We start from the raw sequence: 7,525 nt of genomic DNA on the forward strand, positions 1-7,525 counted from the left end.
GACCCCCTATCCCTCTAGGGCCGGCCCTGAAGGGAAACACTGACTATCTCAATGACAATAAAACTGACCAGCATTGTGGGTGAGACTGAGGGGGACCCACACTCATCAGGTCTCTTCTCTCCCCCAAGGTGAGCCAGACACTGCTCTCTCCTGGCTCTCACTCTAGCAGCTGGACACCAAGGAGCCATTTCCCCACAGGAAGTGCATTGAGTGTCCCTGTGGTGCTGGGGGGGCTGGCGCTGCTGCTGGCTCTGGGGCTGGCAGGGGGGTTGATGTCTGCACAGACTCTCAGCTGCCAGGCCGGAGGGGGCACTTGGGACCTTACCAGACTGGCTCAGTGAAGACCGGGGGTTGACAAAGCAATACAGACGCTCTCCAGAGCAGGGAGCAGCATCCGCCCATGCAGCCAGGCAATGAGCATTTCCCACAGCCTGGAGCCGAGGGGGAGGCGGCAGCTGCTGTTCCAGGCCTGGGGGACAGGCCCTGTCAGCCAACAGGCACTTCTTACTCACCACAGCTAAGGTGCCGGGTTCCTCCGGTGGGGGTGTGGAGCAGCCGTTCATTTTCCTGTCCTTTTTGTGTGCAACTGCTGACAAAAAATTCCCAGACAGAGAAGCAACAGGCCAGAACTCTGTTATGCAGATGCTAAAGTAGCTCAGTTGGGTAAGCATGAGACTGAATTTCTAAAGGCCCCTGGTTCAATCCTGGGCTTTGGCAGGCCCTCTCATCCTTCTTTGTGCAGGGGTGGCTTGTTTTCTGGGAGCACAGCAGTGCCTGCACCCAAGATAAGTTCCTGATCTTGGGCTCTGCAGTAGGAAAACATAGAATAGGCTTCTGCCCCTAGTTGGCCCACCTGACCTTTAACAATGAGAGCTGTCTTTCCCAACATGGCAGGAAGAGAGCAAGGCAGGGTTACTGTCAGGAATAGTGCCAGAGGGCTGCTGGGCAGTGACAGGAAGTGATTGGGGATGAAAGCTCCTCTGTGCAGCTCAGCAATGGCAGTACCAGGGAAGAGGCATCTGAAAAAGTGACCCTGCACACCTCTCCTCCTTTGGGCACCTAGAGCAGAGGCAGCTGGTGCTGACAGCTCCAAGAGAAGGCTTAAAAGCCACAGAGCAACTGAGGTCAGGGCTAGAGGAGGGCAGGACCATGCCTATGTGTGGCCTTCAGACAGGCACGAAAACACTCAGCCAGGCTGCTCCCTGCCATGCCAAACACCCACTGAAGGTCACCAGCATGTGGGGCAGCTGCTGATGCTCTGTGGCCAACATCACAAGATGGGAGGAAAGCAGGGCCAGCCCCATGGTGGGGCCTCTGACTGGTCCCACTCAAGGTGCTCACTTTTGCAGTGGGGCAGGAGACTTTACCCCAAGGCTTTTCCTGAGCTGGCGAGAAGCAGAGAAACACCCAGGCTCCAAAGACGCTATGTAGCAAGACCCCTCCAGCACAGGGACAGGCGCACATGCTAGCCCAGGCAGCTGCCCACTTTCCTTGGCAAGTCAGGAATGGCAAAGGCTATACTGGAAGCAGCTGGGGCTCCTGCCCCAGCCTTTATGACACCCAACCCCTAACTCCTTCCAGGGCTCTAGCTGAAGCCAGAGCATTGGCCTGAGCGGCCAAGAAGAGGTTCCAGCCCTGAAGGAAGCAGGACGTTCAGCACAATGGCAAAACTGCAGAAACACAACCACCAAGGGACTCAACCCCTCAGTCTTCTGATCTACACTTAGACACCTTATCCATTAGGCCACATGAGAAAAACCCCTCCAAGCACTTCTTTGGAAAAGGTGGACATTGTGTTTCTCAAGTCACCCGCTGAGGGTGGCCGAGACACTCTGGGCACAAGAAGTGGAGTTCCCAGTGACACGTGAGACTTAATTCTATGGAGCCAGGTGCAGGGCTTTGGCAGGGAGGCTCAGGCATGGGGGTTTGTGGTGCAGTGGACGGACCGGCTGTCTAGGTGTGGAGATTTAGTCACACTGAGGCATAGGAGGGAGGAGGAGGAGGAATCCTACTGACAGACAGTGGATGTGCAGAAAAAGAGGAGGGGTTCCTGGGACTTTTTTTGCCTCTCTTTTGCCTGTCTGCTTGCTCTTGAGGTGAACGGTGAAGGTAATCTCAACAAGCCCAGGTAGCTCAGGTGGGAAAGCATCAGGCTTGTAATTTGCAGGTCCAGGGTTCAAGCCCCTGTCTGGGCATCTAGCTTTTTAAGCTGCCTTGTGTGCCAGGAGCCAAATGATTCCTGGTGCTGTCCACCAGCCACATGCAGATTCCCAGAATCCATGGCCATTTCCTGGAAAGGTTCCTTTCCTCAGGAATCAGGAGAGAGGCCACGTCCACGTCCACAGGAGCAGGCTTAGAACATGCAGTCTCTGGCTGGTGGGAAACTCTGTGGGGCCAGGTGCTGAGAAAGCTCAGGGGGGAGCAACAGAGATGAGAGGAAGAGAGACAGAGAATCAATGAGGACAGAGGGCAAGTGTACAGGGAGTTCAGGTCCAGCTATTGTGGGGAACTTCCCTGGTTTATACATGACCCAGGTGCAATTGGCCAGGGGAAGGATCTGAGTCCTCACCCCCTTACCCAGAGGCCTGCCTGACCCTAAGGACGCACTTTCTACTCCCATGTGTGGCAGAGTCCTCGTAACTCCAACAAGGCTGGGCCCAGGAATCCTGGGGGGTTTGACCCCAGTGGTGAGCTGGAGCCGGTTCCCACCAGTTCCCAAAAACCAGTTGCTAAAATTAGACCTCCGTGGAGAACCGGTTGTTAAAGGGCCAGGGGATGGGCAAAGAACTCCGGTCTGCAGGCCGGACCATCCTGTTGTTCTCAGGATTCCCAGCTGGGGAGGCTGAGGTTCCCTCGGCCCCTCCCGCGTTTCCCACCAGCTGGAGTGTGACCAGCCACCAGCACCAGCTGGGCAGCTCAGCTGAGCTCCTGAGTCTTCCTGCTGCTTTGAGCTGCAGGCAAGGTAAGGGGGGCGGGGGCTGTAAGCTCCAGGGCTGCTGGGGGGGAGGCAATTTTCCCCAGGCCCTGCAGGGGCCCCTGGCCCCACAAGTATATCTCCCTCTGCCCCGGCCCCTCCCCCACTTCCCCCCCACCTTAAATCAGAAATTTTTATAGGGAGCCGGTGTCATAAACAGATAGTTAAGGGTTAATGTCTCTTTTACCTGTAAAGAGTTAACAAACAGTGAACCAGACACCTGACCAGAGGACCAATCAGGAAACAAGATACTTTCAAATCTCGGTGGAGGGAAGCCTTTGTTTGTGTTTTCTGGGTTTTGCTTTGTTCTCTCTGGGTCCTGGAAGGGACTAGACGGGCAACCAGTTTTCTTGCCAATCTCCCTGCTACAGTATCTTATAATGAGTATTTTAGTAAGAAAGGCGGATATAGTCTTTTGATTGTTTCTGTATTTGCAAATGTGTAGTTTGCTGGAAGTATTTTAAATTGTATTTCTGTTGGAGAAGGCTTTTTCTCCAGTTTCTATAAGCTGACAGACCCTGTAACTTTTACCATCTAAAGTACAGAGACATCTTTTACTTTTTTCTTTCTTTTTATTAGAAGTTTTGCTTTTAAGACTTGTCTGATTTTTCCCCCTTGTTGAGGCTCAAGGGAATTGAGTCTGTACTTAACAGGGAGGGAGGGGAGAAGGGGAAATCCCTTTATTTTAGATTCACGGAGCTTGAATCTGTTTTGCCTCTGGGTGAGGGAGAAAGGGGGGGGGAAGAGACATTCCTCCCTGTTTTAAGATTCAAGGAGTTTGAATCACGGCAATCTTCCACGGTAACCCAGGGAGAGAAATCCTAGGAAAGGCAATGGTGAGGAAAGGGGTTTACTTTCCTTGTGTTAAGATCCAGGGGGTCTGAGTCTTGGGGGTCCCCAGGGAAGGTTTTGGGGGGACCAGAGTGTATCAGGCACTGGAATTCCTGATTGGTGGCAGCTTATCAGATCTAAGCTGGTAATTAAGCTTAGAGGAGTTCATGCTGGTACCCCAACTTTTGGACTCTAAGGTTCAGATTGGGGAAATATACCATGACAGCCGGTTGTTAAGATTTTGGCAGCTCATCGCTGTTTGACCCCCCCAATCTTGTCATGATCACTTGAACAGGGCTACAGTGTCTCCACTCTGGGCACTTCCCTGACTCACCCCTCATTGCATGTGCTTCAAACACCATTTATTAGCCAGCAATCTATGTAAAACATAAGGAGAGATTAAAGGAAAACACGTCACCCTGTTCTGTGGTGCAGGGAGATCACAACCAGCGTCTCTGGAGTGTCAGGGCAGGTCACAGTCTCTCCCTAACATGTGCCAGGCCTCCTTCTCAGGCCCTGGCTGTGCTGCAGGGACACCACGGGCTGGACACTTGCTCTGGCAGTGGCCACATGCTCTAGGTGACAGGCCCCTTGTTTCCAGTGTCAGCCCCCATGTAGGGGATCTCTTGATGGGTAGCATCTCCTTGCACTGGGCCTTCTGCCCAGGGTCCCCCTCACTCTCCCACACTGCTCACTGCACCCACCTCCAGCCCCAGTGCTGCTGCGGCTCTGCCTCCAGCTCCCTGGGCTGCTCCTCTGACTCCGCTTGCTGCAGCTCTTCTCCTAGCACAGATCTGCTCCCTAGGCAGCTTCTATGGCTCGTGCTGCTGCGGCTTGGCTCCCAGCACAGATCTGTTCTGGTTCTCTCTGGCTGGTGCAGCTCTGCTCCCCGGCTCCTCTCGGACTCCTGCTCTCTCCTGAGCTCCACCCCACTCTGGCCCAGGAAGTTCCAGCTCACACGGAAGATGGAACCCCCTGGCCTGGTGACTCCCTCATTACACTGCCTGGCCTGTCAGTCCAGCTAACTTGGAGCTTTGGCCTCTCCCCGTTGACCCTGGGGACTGGCAGTCTCTGGGTCCTGGTTTCCCATTGGCCCTTCCCCCTTCTATTGGGACTAGGAACTAGCCAACCAACACCCACACTAAGTTTTAGTAAGGGGCCAACAGTCCCTTACATGAGCCAGCCCCATGAGGGTCACCACTGTGCAGAGAAAGCAGCACAAGCTGGTCTAATGAGCAGCACTCAGGACTCTGAGTCATTCAAATCTGAGTGGGACTTAATGCTGGCTTGTGGTAAAGCCCTGGAGCTCACAGTGCTCAACTTCCTTATTTCCAGCTGTACAAGAGCAGATCTTTCCCCTCCTGCTGGGTGATTTGCCCACTAGGGCCAGGTTTTGGGTTGTGATGGCCAAAATTGGTTGGGGCTCTAGAACTTGCTACCCTGGTTGCTGATGCCTGCAGTCCTGTGGTTTGACCAGCTGGTTGGGATTCTTGCTGCTTCACATGGGGCCCAAAAGTTTGGCTCTTGTGCTTCCTGCCACACTTTTCCTCTTGTCCACATGGCACTTGAAGGAAGGAGTGCCAGGGCCAGGGTTGATAGTCAGGGCTAGGCAGGTGGGAGGAAGAGCCCCAGGCTGGAGCCCCCAGCACACCTCTCCTCCTCTGGGCACCTAGAGTAGAAGCGGCTGGTGCTGACAGCTCCAAGGAAAGGCTTAAAATTTACAGAGCAACCGAGGACATGGCCAGAGGAGGGGAGGACCATGCCTATGCTTAGCCGGCAGACTGCCAAAAAGACACCCTGCCATGCCAATCCCCCACTGAAGACGTGCTTAATCCACTTGCTGATCAGGAGGAACACCTGTCAAAATCTGTGTGCAAGGAGAACCTCTTTTTTCCCCTCTACCTTTCCTCTGTGAAAATGGCCATGTGGAAGATGGCAGGGATATGGGGGCCCAGGAGGAGGCGCTTGATGTTCAGTGCCTTGGAGCAGCTGGACTTGGGCATGATGGGTGTTCAGGAAATGCACATTCATGAGCTTAGGGTAGATTGATAGGCAGAGGGTGAGTGGAAGAAGGGCCCATCTCTCTGGTCCTCAAGGCCAGGGAAGAATGATGGATTTGGAGTCTTGTTCTTCACATTCGCGGTGTGAGTACAGAAGGGGCTGGAGCTCTGACCAGGGAAGGCATTACTGGTGGGCTTTGTGCTCTGCAGAACTGGTTACAGCTATATTAGTGTGTATGGTCCCCAGTTAAGACATGAATGGAAAGATCAATGGAAGGAACTGGCTCCCTTCCTCTGGACTGTTTGGTGTTGGGGGGATTTTAATTGTGTCAGCCGGCCTGAAGACCACTGGTCCTGTTTTCCTGACTGTCAGAGGAAACATTTTTACAATGAGCACTACCTGGCACAGGTCTGTAGTGAGGTCAGCTTAGAGGAGCTCACACCAGCCCCAGAGGGAAATGGGCCAGGAGTCACACCGACCGGATTTACATGAAGGAGAGCACGTCGACAGCCCAGTGCAGGGTGGTGCCTATGGACAGTTTGGATCATGCTGCTCTCACCATGTGCTCAATGTGGGCAATTCCCTGACCAGGGGCAGCTCTATGTATTTTGCCACCCCAAGCATGGCAGCATGTCTGCGGGAGGTCCTCTGGTAAGGCGGATTCAGCGGCATGCCTGCAGGAGGTCCTCTGGTAACGCAGATTCGGTGGCATGCTTGCGGGAGGTCTGCCGGTCCCGCGCCTTCGGTGTACCTGCTGCCAAATTGCCACTGAAGCCGCAGGACTGGCAGAGCTCCCGCAGGCATACAACATAATTCGCATTACCAGAGGACCTTCCGCAGGCATGCTGCTGAAGGCAGCCTGACTGCCACCTTCACAGTGACCGGCAGGCCGCCCCCTGCAGCTTGCTGTCCCAGGCACACGCTTGCTGCGCTGGTGCCTGGAGCCGCCCCTGTCCCTGACCCAGGGCAGAGGATATTGGAAGCTGAACATTCAGAGTTTGCAAGATAAAGGAGCAGGGGGGCGAGGCCTGGCGGTGTTGTCAGAACAGGAAAGCATCAGCGGGTTCTATGGCAACCAGGGGACTGACGGAAATCGGTGAGGGAGGAGTTGGCGGCTTTGTTCCAGCAATCAGGCAAACACCGCAACATCAAAGAAACCAACGGTGCCATGTCCTGCAGTGTCGCCTGTGGGATTTCCACAAGAGCATCCAGGCTTGGGAGGCAGTCAGTGTGTGACTGTACGACTGGATCAAGTGACAGCTGCCCGAGTTCCAGGAGATGAGGCTGCAGCTGGCCGATATGAGCGGGAGCACCGAGTGAAGGGAGGGGCGGCCTCCCCTGACATTTTTGCAGCCTGCAGGGAATGGAGACCGAGCAGGGGATGTAGGGACTCAGGGCAGGACCCGCGCATCCCATAGTGCAGGACCATAGTCGCTGAAGGAGGAGAGCGAGAGTCCTGCGAGAGGAAGCCGCTGGTGGGAAGCAGTAAGTGCAGAGTGCAAACCAGCCAGCCGAGAGACACAGGGGTCTAGAAAACAAAACAGCAGCAGGTTCCATGGTGTAATAGGCAGCCGTCAGGGCTTTGAATCCTGGAATCTGAGTTCAAATTTCAGTGGGACCTCCTGGAGATGTGGTTTGCTGCAAAGCCTTGGAGCTCAATGTGTATGGTTACCCTCTACCTGGGTGAACTGAAGCTTTTTTTTTCTCCTCCTCCTGGGT

The 7,525-nt window shown here is 54.5% G+C and overlaps 1 non-coding gene across 1 annotated transcript; it reads left to right on the forward strand.

Annotated features, from left to right (window-relative positions):
- Nucleotides 1-2,122: 2,122 nt before the first annotated feature.
- Nucleotides 2,123-2,195, forward strand: TRNAT-UGU (transfer RNA threonine (anticodon UGU)). The gene has a single exon. It is a non-coding gene; the product is annotated as a tRNA-Thr (tRNA).
- The last annotated feature ends 5,330 nt before the right edge of the window (nucleotides 2,196-7,525 follow it).

This window comes from Gopherus flavomarginatus, chromosome 14, assembly GCF_025201925.1.
Source record: "Gopherus flavomarginatus isolate rGopFla2 chromosome 14, rGopFla2.mat.asm, whole genome shotgun sequence".
In the NCBI taxonomy this organism is placed as follows: domain Eukaryota; kingdom Metazoa; phylum Chordata; order Testudines; family Testudinidae; genus Gopherus; species Gopherus flavomarginatus.